A 22255-nucleotide genomic window follows, 5' to 3' on the forward strand; every position below is an offset into this window, starting at 1 on the left:
CCCTCTATCTAAGAATAGCAACAAGAATAGCATCTAAGAATAACAACAGATGTTGTGTATAAGCATTGTATTGTGGAGACTATGACATTATCATGCAAAGACAATTTTAAATGACTTTACAGAAATAATTTCGTTTCTCTTGTTGGTTTTCACTTTCTTGTCTGAAAAAAAAAAACACGATTTTTTTTTTTCCAGGGAATGCAAAAGCAGGCCTGTCAGGGCCTTTGGTAAGGTAAGAGTCGTACCACTTTATAGCCGAAAAGAAATGGGGAGGGAGAAGAATAGAGAAGATAAATGAGAAGAGGAGAGGGGAAAAAAAGAGTACAAAAAAGAAAAGAGAAGATAGGAGGGTGATAAAGGGCGATAGACCCCCACTGAAACCGTTCCACTTTCAAAGTCCTTCCGACAGGCCTGAAAGGACGGTGAAACATTCTTTAGAAAACTGAAACTTGAGAAATTGACATCAAAATTACAGGTTTACATTTATTCATGAACTGCAGCATAATCGCACCAAAAAGGTAGTACAAGAACGACCGTTTTGTATATAACTATTTTTTTTCCATATGGGATGAAGCAAAAAATCACAAGAAACAGTCTAAAGAAAATGATTTCCCTCATGTTTTAGACAATGAAAGTGAAAAGTCTCAAGCCAGAAAATTTCATCCTTTCTGAAATAAGAAATTGCACGTAAGGAAGTCACGCCGCTATTTGACTATAGTGAGATTCATGGAAGTTTTGCTATATTTTTTTTTTCAGTATGTAATTTTACAAAAGTTTTAATAAAAAAATCATAGTTCTCGACAGTTCTGGACCTGTGTTTGTGTATGTAAGTAAGTGCATGCAAGGAATATTACTGAAGAGTGCGTTTACGTATGTAAGGCTACGGTTTTATGTGGTCCAAATCACTATGTAACATTTTGATCTCTCTTAAAATGGACATTGCTCTAGTCACTTTGGATACTTATTTAACTATGCAACATTTTAACTGCCTAGTCTGATATTTGACATGTGCTACACGGACATTCCATACCTACATGGACATCATTTTGAACTGCCTATATCGACAATTGGTTTCAACCAGTGAATATTTCACTTGGAAAACCTGTCCTGAACAAGACAATTATGTGAAATGATAGTTTTCCGGCTCAAAGCATATTAGGGAATAGTCATTTGAAAACATTATTCGACACTGATTTCCTATATATACGTAATTGGATGTCTCTTTTGCTATGCGACATTTGAGCTGTATTGTCTCTTGTCTGACATTTAATAATATTCTATATGCACGGATATTTCATACCTAAGTGGACGTTCGAATTGCCTAATTTGATATCCATACTCTGTTATGAACATTATTCAGTGGACATTATGACCTGGAAAACCTACATAATGATTATTCTTGTAAATCCTTTTTACTCTAGCATATCCTCCTGACAACACACCCTGGTATTTGGTAATACACTGTATCAATAGACAGAGGTTCTTAATGCATACAATTAAAAAACCCCAAAACAAAACAACAACAATGAAATGGTGCCTAAACTGACGGACCATTCTGGTGTATACTGAAGTTCATTCATTGTCTGAACATGAATTTCAGAATTGTTACGTCGGAAAGCTTATGCATTGTGTCACATTGAAAACGAGTGAAATGCCCAATAGTCTGGGTGCCGAAGTCAGATTTTGGGCCTAACCTTGCTTTATCGTCTGCCCAATGTTTTTTGATGGTCTACCCTATTTCGAGGGTGCTGGATTCGAATTTGGATGATACAACTCTAACATCCTTGAGAGTTTTGAGATATTAAAAATGGCTGCCAAAATCTGAAATTCCAATATATTTCCTTATAAAGGGTGAAAAATTGGACGCAAAAATGCAGTTTTACCCCATATCCATATAGGGTGCTGAATCCGAATCTTGATAATGCAACTAATGCATTTTTGAGGTTTGTAAAATATTCAAGATGGCCGCCAGAAAAAAGGGAAATTCCCATATTTCCTTTGAAACAGTGAAAAGTGTGAGGAATCGATGTTCTTACCCTGTTTTGAGGGGGCATAATCCGAATCTAGACGAGAGAAAAAAAAACCCTCTTGCATTCCAAACGTTTTTGAGATACCCAAAATGGCCGCCAAAACCTGAAATCCTATTTTTAAGTATTTCATTATAAATTGTAAAAATTTGAAAATAATTTGATGGTTTTACCCTGTTTCGAGGGTGCTGGATCCAAATTTGGTTGATGCAACTCTTGTATCAATGAGGAATTTTTTAATATCCAAGATGGCCGCCAAAAATGTAAATACCAATTTAAATATTTCCTTATCAATGGTGAATTAATCAATACAACAGAATGTTTTACCCTATTTCGAGGGTGCTGAATCCGAATCTGGTTGATGCAATTCTTGAATTTTCGATATTTTCTAAATATCAAAGATTTTTAATATTTATTTTGGCCGCCATCTTGAATATTTCAAAAACTTCAATGACGCAAGACTTGCATCACCCAGATTCGGATTCAGCACCCTTGAAATATGGTAAAACCATCAAATTATTCTCAGTTTTGTACTACTTATAATGAAATACCTAATATTAGAATATGAATTTTGGCCGCCATTTTGGATATCTCAAAAACGTGTGGGATGCAAGAGTTCTTTTGTCAAGATTCAGATTCAGCACCCTCGAAATAGGGGAAGAACATCACTTTTTCACATTTTCACTGTTTTAAAGGTAATATATATGGGAAATTCCATATTTGGCGGCCATCTTGAATGTTTTAAAATCCTAAAGGATGCAAGAGTTGCATCATCCAGATTCAGAGTCAGTACCATCGAAATAGGGTAAAACCAGACGGTAAAACAAGGTTCAGCCTCTGGCACCCAGACTATAACAAACTGAGGGAAAAGGAAGAAGAGGAAAAAGAAGAAGAAAGCAAGATACGTCATTTGTACCAATGTCCAGGGGCATGAGATATCTCCGAACTGGTTTATTGTGATGTTCCTGTTGTTTCAGCTAATCGTACTATTGATAATAGCAATGCAGGTTAAGAAGAAATATACCGGTAGGCCTAATACGAATAGTCAGTGATTTATAAGATAAGTTTCGAAAGAAAACAAAAATGCAAATCCCTTCCAGGTTATATGGTTGATATTCGTCTATGCCATTAAAAGAATTTACGGTTCTACTATTATGAAATATTTGCCATGTAGGCTGATTCTCAATATTTTGCTTGGTTCACCTTTTACTTGTCTTCCACGAGGTCTCTAACATGAATATTCATAAGGTTTACATTTGTACGAGAGTCTGCCAAAACACTATTGATGCTCTTAACCCTTATAACCACAAACTGTCGCCTGAAGGGGCCCAGACTAATCTCAAGGCAGGGGACATTAGTATTTGAATGCAAACAATCGAGTACTAACTATTGTGCGTCTGGTCTGATGTAGTTTACATTTTCTCGGGTATCAATAGGAAAAAAGAATGTATAACTATATAAAAATACTAGTTGTTCAGCGCGTTCGCTCAGATTGCATGAAAATCTGTGTGGAGGTGAGATAAAGGGAAATCCCCTATCTGTACTTTCCCTCATCATGCTGATGACAATACGTGTTTAACCCTTAGTGTGCTTGGGGTGCTGATTGGCACACAAAAATTCCATGGCGTTTACACACTGTCCAAAAGTCTCTGGCACAAAAAGGGTTAAGTCTGCGTGAATGTCGTTATACCTCCCGCTGAGGTGCAGTCACAATGAGAGGTAAGGCAATGTGATCTCATCTTTTGTTGAAGCGCATCAACCGAGAGAATCGTCAAGAGGTTTACATTTTGCTGTTTGAATGATCCCGGGACTCCAATTTATAATGCACCGGATCTACGTCACCAACCATCGTGGCGTATTGATTTCTTATCGTGCAGATGGTGCGTAGCGTTTAGGTGTTTGACAACATAACTTTCGATCATATGAAAATATTCCCTTTGTTTTGTTTTCATATTCTCTTAATGAATCTTTAGTTGCTTTGCTCTCTCCACAAAAACTTTCGACTACACTGACATCATTGGAATTCTTCAGATAATGAAATACAACGAACTCCCGGTTACTATTCATTCATACGTAAGCTTAAAAATAAACTTCTTTTGCAATACTCTGGTGATAATATGAATCAATATAATTCAGCAGATGATTTGAAATTATTAATACTGATATAGAATATTCGGCATGATTGGAGAACAGATCCACTATGGTTTCATTTTTAATTCTTTTATTTCATATTTCTTTCCTCATGCAGCTGCTTTACCGTCATTGATTCTGTCAGACGGTCTTGTTGGTGTTTTTTCCTCTTCTTCTTTCTCATTCTCTTCTCGTTGTTGTGTGTGCACTTGCGTGCGTGCTGTGTGTGTGTGTGTGTGTGTGTTTGTGTGTGTGAGTGTAACAGTCTGTGTTTGACTCTCTTTCAGGGAACCTACTCTCACAAGCATCTGCTTCTATATGGGTTTCCACAACACACACAATTTTATTCATCCGTCATGAATGTAATGTACTTGAGAATGATTTCAACTGATTTTGTGTCATGTAAAATGTTATTTGTACATACTGAACTTATAATCTATGTATTACTTTACATTGTCATGGGTGATTTTATGATTTGTGTGGAAACTTAATAAATGAAATGAAATGAAATCCTTGCACCTGTGACCATTTATATAAAAAGTATGCTTTTTTTAGAATAAAGTGAAATAAACAATCATAACCAGGCATATAAAAATGAACAAAATATTAGGATCCTTCGAAGTCACAGCTATTGCAGCATTCTTCTCTTCTAAACACATGTGTTTAAGGTGCTTTCACTGATTAAAATAGTGTGTCGCCCATACAAATTAGGCGCATTACAAATTAGGATAAGATCCAAGAATACTTTCACTGGGTATGTGAAAGACACATTTAATTGTTAGCCTTTACTAACTGTAACCCTCCCTCTTTTGCAATAGTATTCAATTGGTGAATTATTCTCTTTGCGCTATTTTTCTTTTACATGCTCTTCGTCGAACCCATCTCTGGTATAATACATTTGCCCTCGCCAGCTGGTGTACCCCGATAAAGTGGCCCAAGAGTTTACATACACCTTGGCAAATCAATTTTCTGTTTGTATGCGTTTCTTTCAGATTAACCAATAATGATTACTGGTCTTCCCTGGAGCTGATAACCAAACTTCCATTCTACATCTTCTCTTCGGAGGCATTTTTTTTTCTCGTGGTCTTCAAGTTGTGACAACGGCCAAGTCACACTCTTCCCTAAAGTCCATTTTTGTGTTTTCATCCGCGTCGATGAATTCCACTTCCTCTTTGCGTTATAATACACAACTTTGCGGAGCTCAAGCATTCTGTATTTCAGTAGGTTGTATGTGGAAAATACGGAATTTATTTATAAATCCTATTAGTTTGACTGAAATCAATTCACCATCACCACATCATTGCACAGTCACCAACAAAATATACACTAGTGCCCATAGGGAGATGTGGTGCTAGCGAACTGCGGGGAGGTAGAAATCGGCGGTAGCATTTGCTGCAGTATATAGTATATGTTGCAATGGCGGGTTTTCCCCAACCTTGGTCCCACTAGCCATTCCGCCGTCGCAATTCACAAGACAATTGCAATCAACCAAAAGCCAATTATATCTCTTTGTATACAATAATATATCTGATAAGCCGTGCCATATACCATTTTATGCAGAACGTGATAAACGATGCATATTCACATTTATGAGCTATGTAATGCACAACATCACCTCACGCTATATGCATGACTAGTAGCATATATCATATCCCCCGTCGGGTTGTACACGTGTGTACATATACATTATATATATATATATATATATATATATATATATATATATATATATATATATATTATCACTATACTGATTATCCGTCGGAGGGAACAGACAGTATATACAGCAGTTTAAGTACCTTCTCTTGGAAATTTGGCTGTGAAGGGACTGATGACTTGTTGTCCCTATCACAAACCAGATAAGTCATAGATCTTATATATTTTTTTTTTGTAAATGACCTTTAAAACAAAAGTGATGTGAATTCTTTGTAATTGTTTGAAGCATTATGTCGAGAGACTAACCCTGGATCCGTCTTTATTCTCTGTCTTCTCTCTTTTAACCTGTTATAATTCTTTGATTTGGTTTTCTCTAGAATCATTTCGTCTCTTTTCCGTCATACATTCTCAGTGATTCTAGTCGTCGGGAATCTTATTCTATTTTGCATTTAGAAATGTTATGTGGCCCATTATATCACGTGACTTGGCTTTAGTGTAGGCAGGACGGTCCAAGGATTATGTTACGTACGTATTCTAACAAAATATTCATATACTCTTCACCCCACAATATCTAATTCATGGGGGGGGGGGGGGTTAGGGGTGTGATTATCATGATTATGTTAGTTTTGGTGAGAAGCAGTGTTTATTACGTTTATTTACGAGATATGAGATAGGGTACGGAAGCTTTAAATGAGTAGGTGACTTGAGCACTCGCTTATATAACAGTTTATAAGGCGGCGACACGGTGCCTTGACAGTAACCCATTGGAGACTAGTCCCGAGTATACTCAGGCAAGTGTCTATGGGAAATGCATGTTGTAGCAAAATCAGCCCATCATGGGTTGAGTTGGTTCAAGGCGCCTTCTGTCATTTTCGTCCCAGTCAGGGCAACTTGGCAGCCTTATGAGTCTGTGCCGGGTTGTCTTCTTACCTTCCTAATTCAAACAAGGTGCCTTAGCAAGTTTGTACACTGCAGGTCATCTTCTCGCATTTTCATCTCAGACAAGGACGACTTGGCGACTTTGTACAAGTCGCCTTCTCGTCATAAACAAGGCGAATTTGCGAATTTGTACATGTCCCCTTCTCGTCTTTTTTCTTTAATCAAAACAGGACGGCATAGCAAGTTGCAGAAATCGCCTTTTAAAGCTTCCGCACCTCTGTGTTTGTAGTCGCTGAATATGAAACGGATGGATGCGTTCATTCCTCTGGTAGGGCTGCCGGTTGTCATATTGTTGTCATGGAAACATAAGTAACAGTCTATCAGAGTCAACAATGGTATGGCACGTGTGCATATGTTGTTGTTTCGATTTTATGAACAATACTTACGACAATTGACAAGAGTTCAGACAAAAGTTTTACAACTGTTTGTTCGAAAAGGTCAAGTGAAGATCACAGTCGCTGGGAGGAGTCACCTAAGAAATGAAGTTGAGGTAAACCCCGCCGCCAGACTGCATGATAGATGTAATGTACTGCATGGCCGTTGTGATCAACTCAGTCTCAAAAACTCATCGCACTGAACCCACAAAATGTCATACCTTGATAAGCGAGAAATTTACAGAAAAAAAAATGTGAAAGAATAATCGAAAAATGTTTTGTAAGAGATTTTGATCATCAGACTGTTGGGTGAAGATTTGATGATTGCAGCCTTTGTCAGAAAGTATTTAACGAAGGCATGGATTTCTTTTCTGGCAACTCAATGCTATAAAATGATTGATCTGTATAAGCTTTGCCTAGAAGCCTGTGGCACACTTGTATTTGACTAAGCTTATAGGTCTCCTAGTTTCGTTTCAAACCAAGAAGAAGAAGAAGAAGAAGAAGAAGAAGAAGAAGAAGAAGAAGAAGAAGAAGAAGAAGAAGAAGAAGAAGAACAACAACAACAACAAAAAGAACAAGAACAAGAACAACAACAAAAACAAAAACAACAACAACAACAACAACAACCCTACAGAGAGTTTGACGCTGAGTTTCCCTCGTTTTCTCTTGGGCTTGGTCCAATCCCAAGGAAGCAGAGAAACTATATTTCCTGTTCAAGTGGGGCTTTCAATTAAATTTGAGATAATTACGATTTCAATCAATTTGTTCTCACGTACACAGTGCAACAAATTTGAACAATAATGAAGTGAAAAAAAAAGGAGACGAGGAGACCTTGGAAAATCAACTTAATAAGTAGATAACTGAATAAAAGATAAAGATAGAAGAGAAAGAGAAAGAAAAAAAAAAAGACTCTTGAGTTGAATGTGCTTGCAATTCACGATGATACTGATCACAATCGGACGAGCATAACAGCATTGAGAGGATGCAATTACTCGCTCACTATAGTAGTTTACATTATAGAGCTCAAAGCCTACTTCAATGTCGAGTGGACATGCACTTAAACGACTTGCATTATAATTATTTATCTCCGGATAGATGGTTGTGATTTACTTGTCTCTCAAAAGCTTCTAGGGCTGATGTAAGTCAGTGTAAGTGGTACTGCGAGTATTTCCCTTTTGTACATTGTGCTTCTATCAATGTGTTGTGCAGGTTGGATACCGACGGTGATACACAAACAAGAGGAAACGGACAAGGAAAATGCATAAAGACCATACCGTACTAATATGTATACAGCACGAGGCCCGATGAAGACCTTTCATACGTTATTAGCAAACAGCAAGCCATCGGCTTGATAAAAAGAAAGAAAGAAAGAAAGAAAGGAAGGACAAACAAGCAAAAAACGTATATGATTACAATGGTTAAAGCTTAAAGTGCAATTAACCCCATTAATGCCATATTGATTTTCATGTCTATACAGGTACAATAACATGTATGTCTATAATATGTATGTGTGCAAAATTTGTGCACATTTGATTCAGTGGAACAGAAAGGGTTAAGAATCTCGTTGAATTCTCTCAAGTGATCTCCTGTAACACTCATCTCGATATACTTTTGAGACTGCACAACTCTATCAATATAACATTTCTATTTCAAACGGCTGAAAGACAAAACGATGGTAAAGAAACCGGAACACTTTATCACTTTGATAAAGATAGACATTTCAATCAAAATAGCAGAATGGTAAAATTTTCTCTAGATCCTTGGATGAAGAAGGGATCGAGACTCTTTTTGAAAGTTTAACATTGTTTTACAAGACAGAGATGGTAGTCATAGTCACATGATAAATACATTGATGATGTCGTCGCATCACAAATCCTCACATTACTTTGATGGATGTCGTCTATCAAGTTTTTATTCAAATGAACTCAAATTAAATTCTAAAAGGAATTATATTTTCGTTTCAAACTGTTATTGATTTGTATGTATAACAACTAGGCAAAATATGGATTTAATCAATGGATTCTGGCACAGATATTACTTTTTATGTGTTAATTTTCAATGAAACATTTACTGTGTTGTATTATATATATATATATATATATATATATATATATATATATATATATATATACATTTATTTATTTATTTATTTCAATATTCTTTTAGCAGGGTAGCCCTTTCAGTTGGTTAACTGTTCTACCAAGGGACCCTGCTCACATTATGTACAGATAAAAATGTCATAAACATCATAACAAAATACAAACAATGAAATAGCTTACACTACAAATCAACCACTAATACTCCAAAACAAAAATACAAACAATTTCAAACATTATTACTATTACAGCTTCATAGGGCAATCAGAAAAGTATTGCCACATTGTCACATCAATCATGGTGAGTATCCTGCATGATTTTTTTTTTTTGAAAACAAACAATGACTGCGCATTTCGAATAAAATTTGGCAAATTATTTCACACATTTGAAGCTTGATAATGAAAAGAGTTCTTAAAATAATCCGTTTTGGGCACATTTATATTATATATATATATATTTTTTTCCCCCCTCATATCCGGAAATGGTTTAAGGTATAATGTACATTCATGGAACTTAATGAATATTCATGTACTGATTGGCAGTGATTGTCTTGGAAACTTTAGGGTCACCGATCCACGTCAATTCAAACTTTCATTATTTTTTGTGTATGCAGTGCCTGAGAGTTTTCTTTCTTGTTCGAATTGTTCTTGTTTTGTGTGAGCCTGCGTGTTATTTTGATTTTGTAATTTTACTGTGTATGTATATTTTTCACTTTTGGAAAATCATTTGTAATTCAGCCTCTGGCTGCGATCAATGATTTGTTGAATAAAGATACCATTAATAAATAAAAATAAATGAATAAAACAAGGGACAGTAACGGTATATCGTGTATGAAATGGTGTGTGTCTGAGATAACGCCGGCTCATCCCATTGATTATCTTATGCAAATATATTAAACTCTGGTACTGAACTTAAGCTACCTTCAACTTAAACGTGGAAAACAACAAAGAAATAGAAATAATGAAACACACACACAAACACACACACACACACACACACACACGCACGCACACACACACACACACACATACACACACATATATATATATACATATATATATATATATATCATAGAGTTGAGTTTCCCTTTAAATACTTGATGCTTAAAACCAACTGGACAGCGGGAGATACGTACTCCAGGTTGGTATGTCGGTTTTACAAGAAGACTCCACATAATTTTAAGTTGGTTTTGATGAGAAGATGAAAATTGAAGACAGTTCGGTGAACGTTATCATCTAAACCAAAGAAATGATAAGATGGTTTGCTTCAAAGCTAATAAATTGACGCTGACTATCAATATGGTCAACTGGCCATTCACATTTATATGCAAATCGAGGTATTCTATCGCCTGGGCACGTTCACATTCTATTTTATCAAAACTTTTCTAGGGTTAAATCTTTTCGTTACTACTTCAGCATCTGCAACCCCACCCAAGTAACTTACAAATTGTTAATCATCAATGCTAGATCAATACAACTGGCAGTGTGACTGGAGAATAGGCTTATGTTCTTGTTATAGTTGTTTGCATTTATTCTACTTCTCAAGTCCAAACAAAATACAATTACATTGTTATAAAGAGTTGAACAAAACATAACTAAAGCATAAAGAAGCAAAAGAAAAGTCTACGATGAAACATAGAAGTACTTTCTTCCCACGAATAAAAGAATAAGATACGTGACGATTTTGTGTGCAATAACGATCATTTGGAATAAAATGAAATTATGGGAAAACATGCTTGCACACAGATGTTCCCGACAAGAATGTACTACTTTACAGCCAAAGTTTAGTGCTTCACGGTGTATTTTGTTATTATACTCGTTATTGTGTAAGTGCAGAAAGAGAGAGAGAGAGAGAGATAGAGAGAGAGAGAAGGAGAGTGGGGGGGGGGGGGGGTTGAGCAAGATCTCGGAATAGAATCACTTTGAAGGTGTGCGTCTTTTTAATCTATTCACGAAATACGTGCATATACCTTGCAATTGCATAGATTCAGTTAGTATAGGCCTACACTGCAAGCGGATTGGGCTTATAACTTCCTAACCCCTAACCACCACTTCCCTCTTTGCCCTGATTCGACAATACTCAAGACCACACTGCGTGACGAGGTGCGGGTTTTCCAGGTGGGATCCTATCCCAGGTATATACCCTCACGGTAGGCAAAATAAAGCACAGCATTGAGTGAATGAAGTGGGTTGGTATCTCACCACTCTACCATGTCTAACGTATACTGACAGCAGTAGTGTCCGCGAAGCCTCTCCGTGGCGACCTGAGTTGGAGCCGACGGCTGTGGGACGCACTGGTGCGTGCGTGATGACAGCAACTGCATAGTCGTTCTCCATTCCGCGTTAAACTTGGTCACGAACATCCCCTTCAGTGGTAACGATCGACGGACTGGCGACCACGGACTGGCGACCACTGACTCGAGGTCGGGAGTATAGATACCTCATTGTCTACGCATAGGTAAGACAAATCTTTATGTTTACCTTCATCCAAACCTTTGAAATGATCTCTGGAAATACCTCTGCGCGTTATTTCGCCCAGGACAAAGACTTTGGAGTGAGAGAACACCAAGAGAATGTAGGCCGTATCATAATGAACATAATAGATCAGCACCAACACGGGAAGTCCACGGAGATACAGTTTGTAGCTCCGTGGCATTCAAGTCCATTACATGACATGCCAGTTGATCTGTGATCACTTTCTCACAGCTGGTGTTAATACCTGGTTCTCAGTTAAAACAGAACGAATCAACAATTCAACAAAATACAAGTGGAAACTTTTTGAGAGCTTATGGGGAAAGGAAGTGTTTACTCAGGTCAAATTTCATGAAGTTAGTGAGACCAAAGTGATCTTGGGATGAAAAAACATTTCGTCATCTTCCATGCTACGTGGAATGGTAACCAGTGCTTGGAATATTTTGTAATTTTTTTTAAACTTTTCACACGTTTTAAAGTCTTGATTTTTGACAACACGAAGTATTCATTCTTCATTTTATTGAATATCGATGAATATTCTTTAAGTTCTAGTACAATACATCGGGAAGGATGTGAGAGGGGATGTCCCCTCTCCACCCCACTGTACAAATCGTACTAAATATAATATTTTGACCTATTCTGACAAAAAATGTATTGACTCTTTGGGTTGTTGGAAATCCATGTTTTGTTATGTGTGTGCTTGTGTGTGACGACAATTTAGGCTAAAGTTAGAAGTGTGTGTGTGTGTGTGTTTTTTTTTTATATTCTAAGTTCTATCTCTGCTTGCTAGAATACCTCCCTTTTTCAAAATTTGGTGGCCCTCGATGTAATGTTTAATACAGATTTACTTTTCCACAAATCAATTTTACATGCAATATCTGTGCTTAGATCTAGAAGGAACATAAATTATGCAAATACTGTCTTATGAAGTCGACTTTGATGGTGTTCATGTACTTATGTCGGTCGGAACTTTATGCGCTGTGGACGGACACGATCTGCTCAGCGACTCCATTACGGGTTGTTTTATATAACTCTACAACAGAAATAAATGCTAACCCTGACCCTTTAACAACAGCACTGCCCCACCCCACAATATCTACCCTTAAGTGATTACATATCGGGTATTTTGAGGGTGAAAACGAGAAAATCGGAAAGTTGGCGCCACAGGGGGCTTAATTATTGACAGTTCTGTGCATCCGTGAAACCCTACATGTGCTTGGTATTATCATAGAGCTAATGTGTTGTTGCTTCATGGTAGCGTATTATCGCCTAGTATTATGGGGTGAAGTTATACCCGTTCAAGGGATTAACGATCCCACTGCCAAACTGGGTCAGAGAGTGAGAAGAGAGAGAGAGAGCGAGAGAGAGAGAGAAAGAGAGAGTGATATATATATATATATATATATATATATATATATGTATATATATATATATATATATATATATGCAATTAATGTCCAATCCAATGTTTAGATTGATACTAATGTTAAGCGCAATTTCGAACAAACGGAACAATGATCTCAATAGAATTGGGCAAGAAATTAAATCATACCGAAGTTTTCATGTTTTCGGCCACAGTAAATTTGGTAACATGATATACAAATAATATGATGTAATGATGATGTCACGGCATGTCCTTGTAGTTGTATGTCTCCAAAAAGCTAGTACACTTATTTTTCACTCACTTTCCTTTGATGTGAATTCACAAAGAAAAAAACACACAAAAGAAAACAAAATCTTCAAAACAAATTGATATAAAGAGTTGAAATGCTTAAACACAGACTTCTTACAGTAAGAAAGAACAGCAGGGCTTATTTCAGTTCATTTCATTTCATTTTCCATATCCAATTGAGACAAAATTGTTGCAAGACAACATTGACGATTTGTACAAGTAGGAGAATTGGCATGAAGCGAATACATATACAAACAATAGTATAACAATATATGCACACCTGCACATACATGCAATTATAGATACACATAATAAACAGATATTATGATCTTCATCAAATCAATGTGAATTGAAATAGCACTAGGTAGTAAGGAATTTGAAAAGAACTTGCAAACAAAGAAAAAAAAAAACCCGGAACTTGTACAAGCAAGTTCCCTGATTTAAAAATAAGTCTTTGTATACTTGCGTATGATAATATCATCGTATCTAAATAAACGATTTGCTCCAGTATTGAAGAAAGAGGAAAATGATGATTTTGTAATCTTCTCAAGCATAAACCATTGGGCGAGTTGTATTGCGACGACGGAATTACCTTGTCTAATGTTATTATAATGGGATTTTGTGATCAATAGCACTGTTTTTGCGTAAACGTGGTAGACTAATGAATTCCCTAATTTGTTCCTTGAGGATTTTAATGACACTTGCACCGCTCCGTTTAATTGACTTTTCCTTGTATCACTCTAAAATAAAAAAAAAGGAGTATTCCTTTAAAATGAAATTTAATTTAATGCAATTAGTTTAGATGCAGTAATTAAACGCATCAAATTATCATTGCCAGGGTAGAAGGCATCAAATTACTATTGTCAGAGTAAAAACAAGAGGAAACAAGAGTTTCACTTTTGAGTGAGTGCTTGATATGAATGAAAGAGAAAGACATTGTCCGAGCAAAACGACAATTTCACTTAAAAGGACTGTATACAGTACTGGTTGAGGTGGGGATTCATGTTTTGAACATTCCTAAGTGAGATAATGAGAAACCTCTTATGAAATATGAAAGAGCATGTAATTTTAAAATGGATTCAACATTCATTTGATGAAAATTGGTTTTTGAAATGGCTGAGATATCCCAAAAAGTGATAATAATAACAGGCGACATGCCACGCCTTTTATTAGGATCTCTTTGTTTCACCTTGTTTTTTTGATATCTCAGCCATTTCAAAACCGATTTTCATCAAATAAACTTTTGACACCCCTTAGAATTGCATGCTCTTTGACATCTCATAGAGTGGTTTCTGAATATCTCGCAAAACGTTAAAAGCTAAATCCTCACCTTGACCAGAACTGTACACACCCTTTAAACCACAGACTTTGCTCAAAAATACTCCTCCGCCTTTAACGGCCTCCGTTCATAATTGGTGTCACGAATTGGTAAATTAACATGATCATGTCTCTTTGTACAAGGAAATGATACATTATTATGTTTTCTGCGGTCCGAAAGTAAATAGATATCGCAGATCGTCATGGAACATCGCCAAAACACTAATGATATCTTGTTTCAGCCTCATTCGATGTAAACAACATGACGAATTCATGTAGATTTGTGAACCGTATGTGGTTTTGTGATTTTGTTTATGGACTGATTTTCGTGTTGTATATAGGACATTTATGAGCGAAATTGGTTCAAGTCTACAGTCAAGCTGTCTTTGTGGATGTCTATAATATTTAGGATTAAATGAATTCTTGTAAAACCAACCTCATAACTCTGAATGATTTTAAGGCTATATCGATGAAAATAGGGGACGTGATGTCGTCAGAGAAAGAAGAAAAGCAACATGAAGAGACACTATTAAACGTTCACATTGAGCGATAGGCCTACATTATGCATGTAGTTTTGTAAACGTGACCAAGGAGAACCCAGAGCGCTGATTCTTTTTGTTTTGGGAGTAAAGTGTATTTCATTGAAAACACATATTATGACGGAATACATATTGAACAAATGACACATTAACTCTCTCCCTCACATCCACCAATACTCTGCGCTAGTTTTCATTAATCAATTAATTAATTAATTAATGCATCCATCTTTCATTTACTCATTCATTCCTGTTTTCTTTTCATTTCAAAACAATATACATGGGTAATACAAACGTCCAAATAATGATGGTATATTCTTGTAACCTATGCAGTGTCACATGATCAGTAGGAAGCAGTTTTGAAGGAAACCTTCTTTCAAAAGTAGTCATATTTTCTTTAGTTATTGCGTCTATCTAAAGTGTACTTGAAGTCATCTATCTGTTGATGTGTTTTTTAATGCAGTTATATCTTCCTTTTTATTTTTTTATTTCTTTTTGATCTGTCAGACAGAAAGTAGCAATATTTTTGCAGGACATACAGATTATAAGCAAATCTGAAAACAATACAAAAATGTAAGTTAGATACTGAGAAATACAGTCTGTATCTGTTGACGTGTGAACGGCTACAAACATGCATGAGAGACAATGCTACTCATCCGCTGCACCGTAAAATTCTACAACAAAATAACCAGTACAATAAAAATCGCGAAAACAGTCTAGCACAGGACATGTGTGCAAAAGAAGCATCGTGATATCAAAAATGTTTGTTTGAGTGTAAAAGAGAGATACGTCAGAATGTGACGTGTTCGATAAAAATGTAAGAAGTATTGAAATATTTTGTAGGATGTATCACATGAAAACAATTATAATGATTAAGTGATAATTTGAAAATGTTAACATTGTAACATTGAAACATTGTAAGATGACAGGGAATGGGGGCATCAACAGAAGTTTTTTAGCAGGCACATGAACCGTGTTTCTAGATCCGTTTTGTCCTCAGCATGTAGTAGGTAGGGATGTAGACCCTGATGGACTTGATCGTTTTCCCCCAACTCTTTCATCTGGTAACACGACACAAGAGCGATCATGACCTGACCTCGTTGCCAAGACAACGATCTACGTAAACACGACAATGCTTAGCTCCACTGCAGGAGACGAGAATCAGTTCTACTTGCGTGTGGTGACGTTGTCACACAAAATATTTTTGGGGATTTTCACTGATATTACCCGACAGATATGCGCTTTTCTTCGAAGCGACTTGACACTTCCTACTTACGGGGAAGGGTGCTCTAGTGCCGGTTGGGTTTGTCGTTTTGGTGGTCTGTTCGATCGACGTCGCGAGATGATATCACACTAATTCATCGATACGAAAATAATTATCTCATTATCTCTTTTGACACTACGACTTAATTCATTAGTTCCACATTGAGCACTTTCCAATCAACTCCGTTATTTCCTTTATGAAACCGGTGTGTTAACAATGCCGATGGGATTTGTAGCCAATTGCTGGGTAAATTGTTTTTGTGTTGATGTTTTGTTTTGTTTGTTTGTTTGCTTTTTTCGTATCATCAGGCCATTGTAGTGAGCAGGGTTTTACGCGTCGCTTCCCGCATATATGATTTGCAATGGCGAGACTAGCCAAAACATCTACAACTACGTGCAGTTAAGCGCGGTGAGAAAACCACCTGTTGCGGGGGTATTATTGCCGTTACCATGGGAACGTCTATTCAACGAAGGCAGCAGTGAGCGGCCATTATGAACGGCTTGGTAGACTTTGAAGTGACATACTGCTTTTCACAGCGGCAATACACAGATATTTGGATATGGCTCGCATTACTAATTCATGTTAATGGTATATAATATAACACGAGGCTTCCTGTCGCTTTCGAAAATGACGTACTTAACATTATAAAAAGAAGATCTAGAAATATGGGAGCAATTTATTCGCATTTTAGAAGGCCCTAAGAGGGGGCAAACTCTCAGTCACATGCTTACGACTGTGGGAACCTACACCCGACATACATAATTTCTTAAAACCGGGTGGCCCGACATCTATTTCTGGCAGCCCCGGGCCACCGCTTATGTCGAGCATCGGGAATACGAAAGAAGTATTCATTTTCTCCTTGGTCATATTACATACGGAGTTTCTTCTCATTCGAACATATTATAAACCCTTACCAACTGGCAACTGCCACGACTGCTTACCGTATCATACACTTGCGATATATTTCATATAAGTTCAGAAAGCATTTCCAATGTTAGAACTTTTTTTATTTCTGTGAGTATTGTTTGAGCCGCATATGTAGCATGGTAATCACCGTAAATTTTCCTTATTCTCATTTTTTTCCCCCTGGCATTGACAGTTTGACTACTGGCATTTGAATTATGCGATTATAGTTTTCAATAGATAACAGATTGTAAAAGCATGCAGTAAGTATACTCTTTACCATCACGATAAGGTTGATTTAATTGCAATCACATCCCACTGTTTCGTAGCCCTTACTCCTGCCGACTTTCCTTATATTAAGATATTGTGGACTTTGAAATGTCTTACAGCACTAAAAATGTCAAAATGTAAGATCACAGGAAGGTTTTCGTCACTAGCTCTGCTTGCGAGCGATTATATTTCGTGTTCTTCTTCCCACATTATATCGCATTTCACGTCGTGTATTGGAGAAGCGCGCTCAATATCAAAGTAACAGACATGGGCGTAAATCCCGGGGGGGGGGGGATGGGGGGATATATCCCCCCTGAAATGGAGGAGGGGGGATGGCCTGTACAATCATCCCCCCTCCCTGAATTTTGAAAAAAAAAATGGAGGAAGCAGAAATGTGATTGTATCAATTTTGGCATATTGCGTGACGCTTGTACGCCGGCCTTCAGACAGGTAACAGAGCTGAACAGTATTCAATCTTGTAGGAAAATGTATACATAATTTTCTCAAGCGCTCGCTCGCTTCGCTCGCTCGCGAAGAAAGTAACATCGACATAACCGTCGGCCTTATGCCAAAAGGGCCTTAACACCATAGACTTTGTACACTATTAGTGCCCTTTTGGCATGAGGCCGACGATACTGTACAATGTAAGGTATGGCTCATACGTTGACAACGTCACATAGTATAGGCCTACATGTAAACATGCTATGATGCGAGTAACTTGGGATCATCTGCAAAATATGTACGAAAACAAACAAACAAACAATAACAAAAAAGCTATATCGCCATAATTGAACCCCCTCCATTTCCTGAATCATTCCTGAGAAACGACAGTGACTGGTGACTCAGTCAGGATACATCTATGGGCATACCCAGGGAAGATCAGGGCGTCGAATCTATCTCGGGGGGGGGGGGGGGGGGGGGGCAAAGGGGCATCTGCCCGCCCCTACGGAAGTGTTTAGGCAGACAAATCATTTATCCCCCAAGCAATTCCCGACATGAGGACAAATCTCGAACCTTCTTAATGGAAAATTGTCCAAATATCGCCAGAACTATGCACCAGATAGTTGTATTGCAATCTTAAACATGCAAAAGCTCCGCTATACAGGATCCCTTTCGATAGACTTTGTACACCTTTGAGATTGACGTATATTTCCCTAATTTATCAAAGAGTGTGCAGCAGATCTTTCACTTAACAAAAGCACCCTCATATGCAGAGGCGTCGATGGGGGGGGGGGGATGGTTCCCCCATAAAAGTGGGACAAACAAAAGCGAAAAATATAGCCACAAACGGCAGTTTTTGGAGTGTAAAATGTCAAAATTTTAAAGCTCGCTCGCTCCGCTCGCTCGTATTTAACCGCTACGCCATTCTCCTGATGTTGCTGCCAGTTGCGCCCGGTTCGCCCCCCTTAATTTCCAAAGCGAAATATATAGCTACAAACGGCAGTTTTGGGACTGTAAAATGTCAAAATTTTGAAGCTCGCTCGCTTTGCTCGCTTCCATTTAATCATTATACCATTCTCCTGATGTTGCAGCCAGTAATTGCCAGCAGTTTTCGCCCGATGCGCCCCCCTTAATTTCCCAAGCGAAAAATATAGCTACAAACGGCAGTTTTTGGACTGTAAAATGTCAAAATTTTGAAGCTCGCTCGCTTCGCTCGCTCGCATTTAATCATGCCATTCTCCTGATGTTGCTGCTAGTAATTGCCAGTAGTTTTCGCCCGGTGCGCCTCCTTAATTTCCAAAGCGAAAAAATACAGCCACAAACGACAGTTTTGGGGACTGTAAAATGTCAAAATTTTCAAGCTCACTCGCATTTAATCATTATGTCATTCTCCTGATGTTGCTGCCAGTAACTGCCAGCAGTTTTCACCTGGTGCGCCCCCCTTGATTTCCAAAGCGAAATAATACAGCCACAAAGGACAGTTTTTGGGACTGTAAAATATCAAAAATTTCAAGCTCACTCGCTTCGCTCGCTCGCATTTAATCGTTATGCCATTCTCCTGATGTTGCTGCCAATAATTGCCGGCAGTTGGCCCGGCGTGCCCCCCCTTAATTTCCAAAGCGAAAAAATACAGCCACAAACGGCACTTTGGGGACTGTAAAATGTCAAAATTTTCAAACTCGCTCGCTTCGCTTGCTCGCATTCAATCGTTATGCCATTCTCCTGATGTTGCCCGGTGCGCCCCCCTTAATTTCCAAAGCGAAAAATATAGCTACAAACGACAGTTTTGGGACTGTAAAAAGTCAGAATTTTCAAGCTCACTCGCTTCGCTCGCTCGCATTTAATCGTTATGCCATTCCTGATGTTGCTGCCAGTAATTGCCGGCAGTTGGCCCGGTGTGCCCCCCTTAATTTTCAAAGCGAAAAAATTCAGCAAGAAACGGCACTTTGGGGACTGTAAAATGTCAAAAGTTTCAAACTCGCTCGCTTCGCTTGCTCGCATTCAATCGTTATGCCATTCTCCTGATGTTGCATGCTGCCAGTAATTGCCAGCAGTTGTGCCCGGTGCGCCCCCCTTAATTTCCAAAGCGAAGAATATAGCTACAAACGACAGTTTTGGGACTGTAAAAAGTCAACATTTTCAAGCTCACTCGCTTCACTCGCTCGCATTTAATCGTTATGCCATTCCCCTGATGTTGCTGCCAGTAACTGCCAGCAGTTGCGCCCGGTGCACCCCCCTTAATTTCCAAAGCGAAAAAATACAGCCAAAAACGGCAGTTTTTGGACTGTAAAATGTCAAGATTTTCAAGCTCGCTTGCTTCACTCGCTCGCATTATTGTTATGCCATTCTCCTGATGTTGCTGCCAGTAATTGCCAGCAGTTACACCCGGTGCGCCCCCTTAATTTCCAAAGCAAATAAATACAGCCACAAACGGCAGTTTTTGGACTGTAAAATGCCAAAATTTTCAAGCTCGCTCGCATTTAATCGCTACACCATTCTCCTGATGTTGCTGCCAGTGATTGACAGCAGTTGTGCCCGGTGCGGCGCCCGGTGCGGCACCCCTTAATTCCCAAAGCGAAGAAGTATATCTACAAACGGCAGTTTTTAGACTGTAAAAGTATTATGTCAAAATTTTCAAGCTCGCTCGCTCCGCTCGCTCGCATTTAATCGCTATGCCATTCTCCTGATGTTGCTGCCAGTGATTGACAGCAGTTGCGCCGGTGTGCCCCCCCCCTTAGTTTCCAAAGCGAAGAATATAGCTACAAACGGCAGTTTTTGGACAGTAAAATGTCAAAATTTTCAATGTAAAAAGATTTCACCGTGGGAGAGGGGAAACCCCCCTACCATACCTCCCCTTGCTTGCTTCGCTCCCACACGATCTCATAACCGCTCCCCCTAAGATCAAATCCTGTCTACGCCGGTGATAGACCCCACTATTTTGTAGGCCTTCGCAGTGATGTCGCACAGGCGGAGCAAGAGCTGAAATACCACGATTTAGTCATTCAATAATATATTGTGAATATTTCATTAGGTGATCCGAGTATCCTCTCGGATCACCTTCTGTATCTGTACGGATTCTTTGTTAGGTGATCCGAGAATCCTCTCGGATCACCTTCTGTATCTGTACGGATTCTTTGTTGGTTCTTCTTCTTCTTCTTTAGGTGATCCGAGAATCCTCTCGGATCACCTTCTGTATCTGTACGGATTCTTTGTTGGTTCTTCTTTAGGTGATCCGAGTATCCTCTCGGATCACCTTCTGTATCTGCACGGATTCTTGGTTGGTTCTTCTTCTTCTTCTTCTTCTTCTTCTTTATTTCTGGACAAAATTTGTGTAGAGGTTAGCTCAGAAAGTCCTCTTCCTATCAATTTCAAAATTATACCATATATGTATCATGTCCCAAAGACGACAGATCTAATGTATAATAGTGATCAGTCGACCGTGACGTCACTGTGACGTCATTATATGAAAACACATTCTCAATCATATCTCACTAATGGAATAGAGTTTTTCAATGAAATTTACGTCACATATATTTCAAGTTATGCGCATTCTACTCATATTCTCAAAATTCATATTTTCTCTTAAAACGTGCGCGTACGCGCGCGTTGAAATATTTGTATCCTCAAATCGAGCTCAAAATTTTTCTGCACACGTTTCAGACCATTTGGAGCATTTTTTGAAAAATTGAAAAAATCGGACGGACGCGTACGCGCGCGCACATATACGCACGCACAGCTCATATGCAATGAAAATTTCCCGTTTTTTCACTTTGATCGGATGTCTGAAATGTCAAGGAATATTTCTACCAAGTTTCAAGTCAATCCCACTCAAAATGACGTCATACGGGCCCGTCAAAGTTGAAATTCCGCGCGCGCGTCAATGGCGATATACAGTACAACAATGCCAAAAAACCGCCAATTTTAAATCCGATTTTACTCGTCAGGATGGACGGTGACCCCCCATTTTCTTTACATATTCTGAAAGCTGATGAGTTGTACATGTCATTTCATGGGTTGGCAATGCTGGAAAAATGATGAAAAGATACCAAATTTCTTAATAAATCAAAACAAGTAAATTTTCAAAATGACGTCATCAAATTTCAAGTTTACTCGAGCGTATCTCACTTATCCTTAGTCAATTTTCACCCAGATTTCAGTA

The 22255-nt window shown here is 38.2% G+C and overlaps 1 protein-coding gene across 1 annotated transcript in view; it reads left to right on the forward strand.

Annotated features, from left to right (window-relative positions):
- The first annotated feature begins 11619 nt into the window (after positions 1 to 11619).
- The window catches only part of LOC140245638 (leukocyte surface antigen CD53-like), a 78044-nt gene continuing 67408 nt past the window's right edge, over positions 11620 to 22255 (forward strand). Inside the window, exon 1 of the mRNA XM_072325200.1 lies at positions 11620 to 11679. The gene's annotated coding sequence lies outside the window, so the exon portion shown is untranslated. The remainder of the gene's footprint in view (positions 11680 to 22255) is intronic.

The sequence above is a fragment of the Diadema setosum genome, chromosome 22 (genome assembly GCF_964275005.1).
Source record: "Diadema setosum chromosome 22, eeDiaSeto1, whole genome shotgun sequence".
NCBI classification, from domain to species: Eukaryota; Metazoa; Echinodermata; class Echinoidea; order Diadematoida; family Diadematidae; genus Diadema; species Diadema setosum.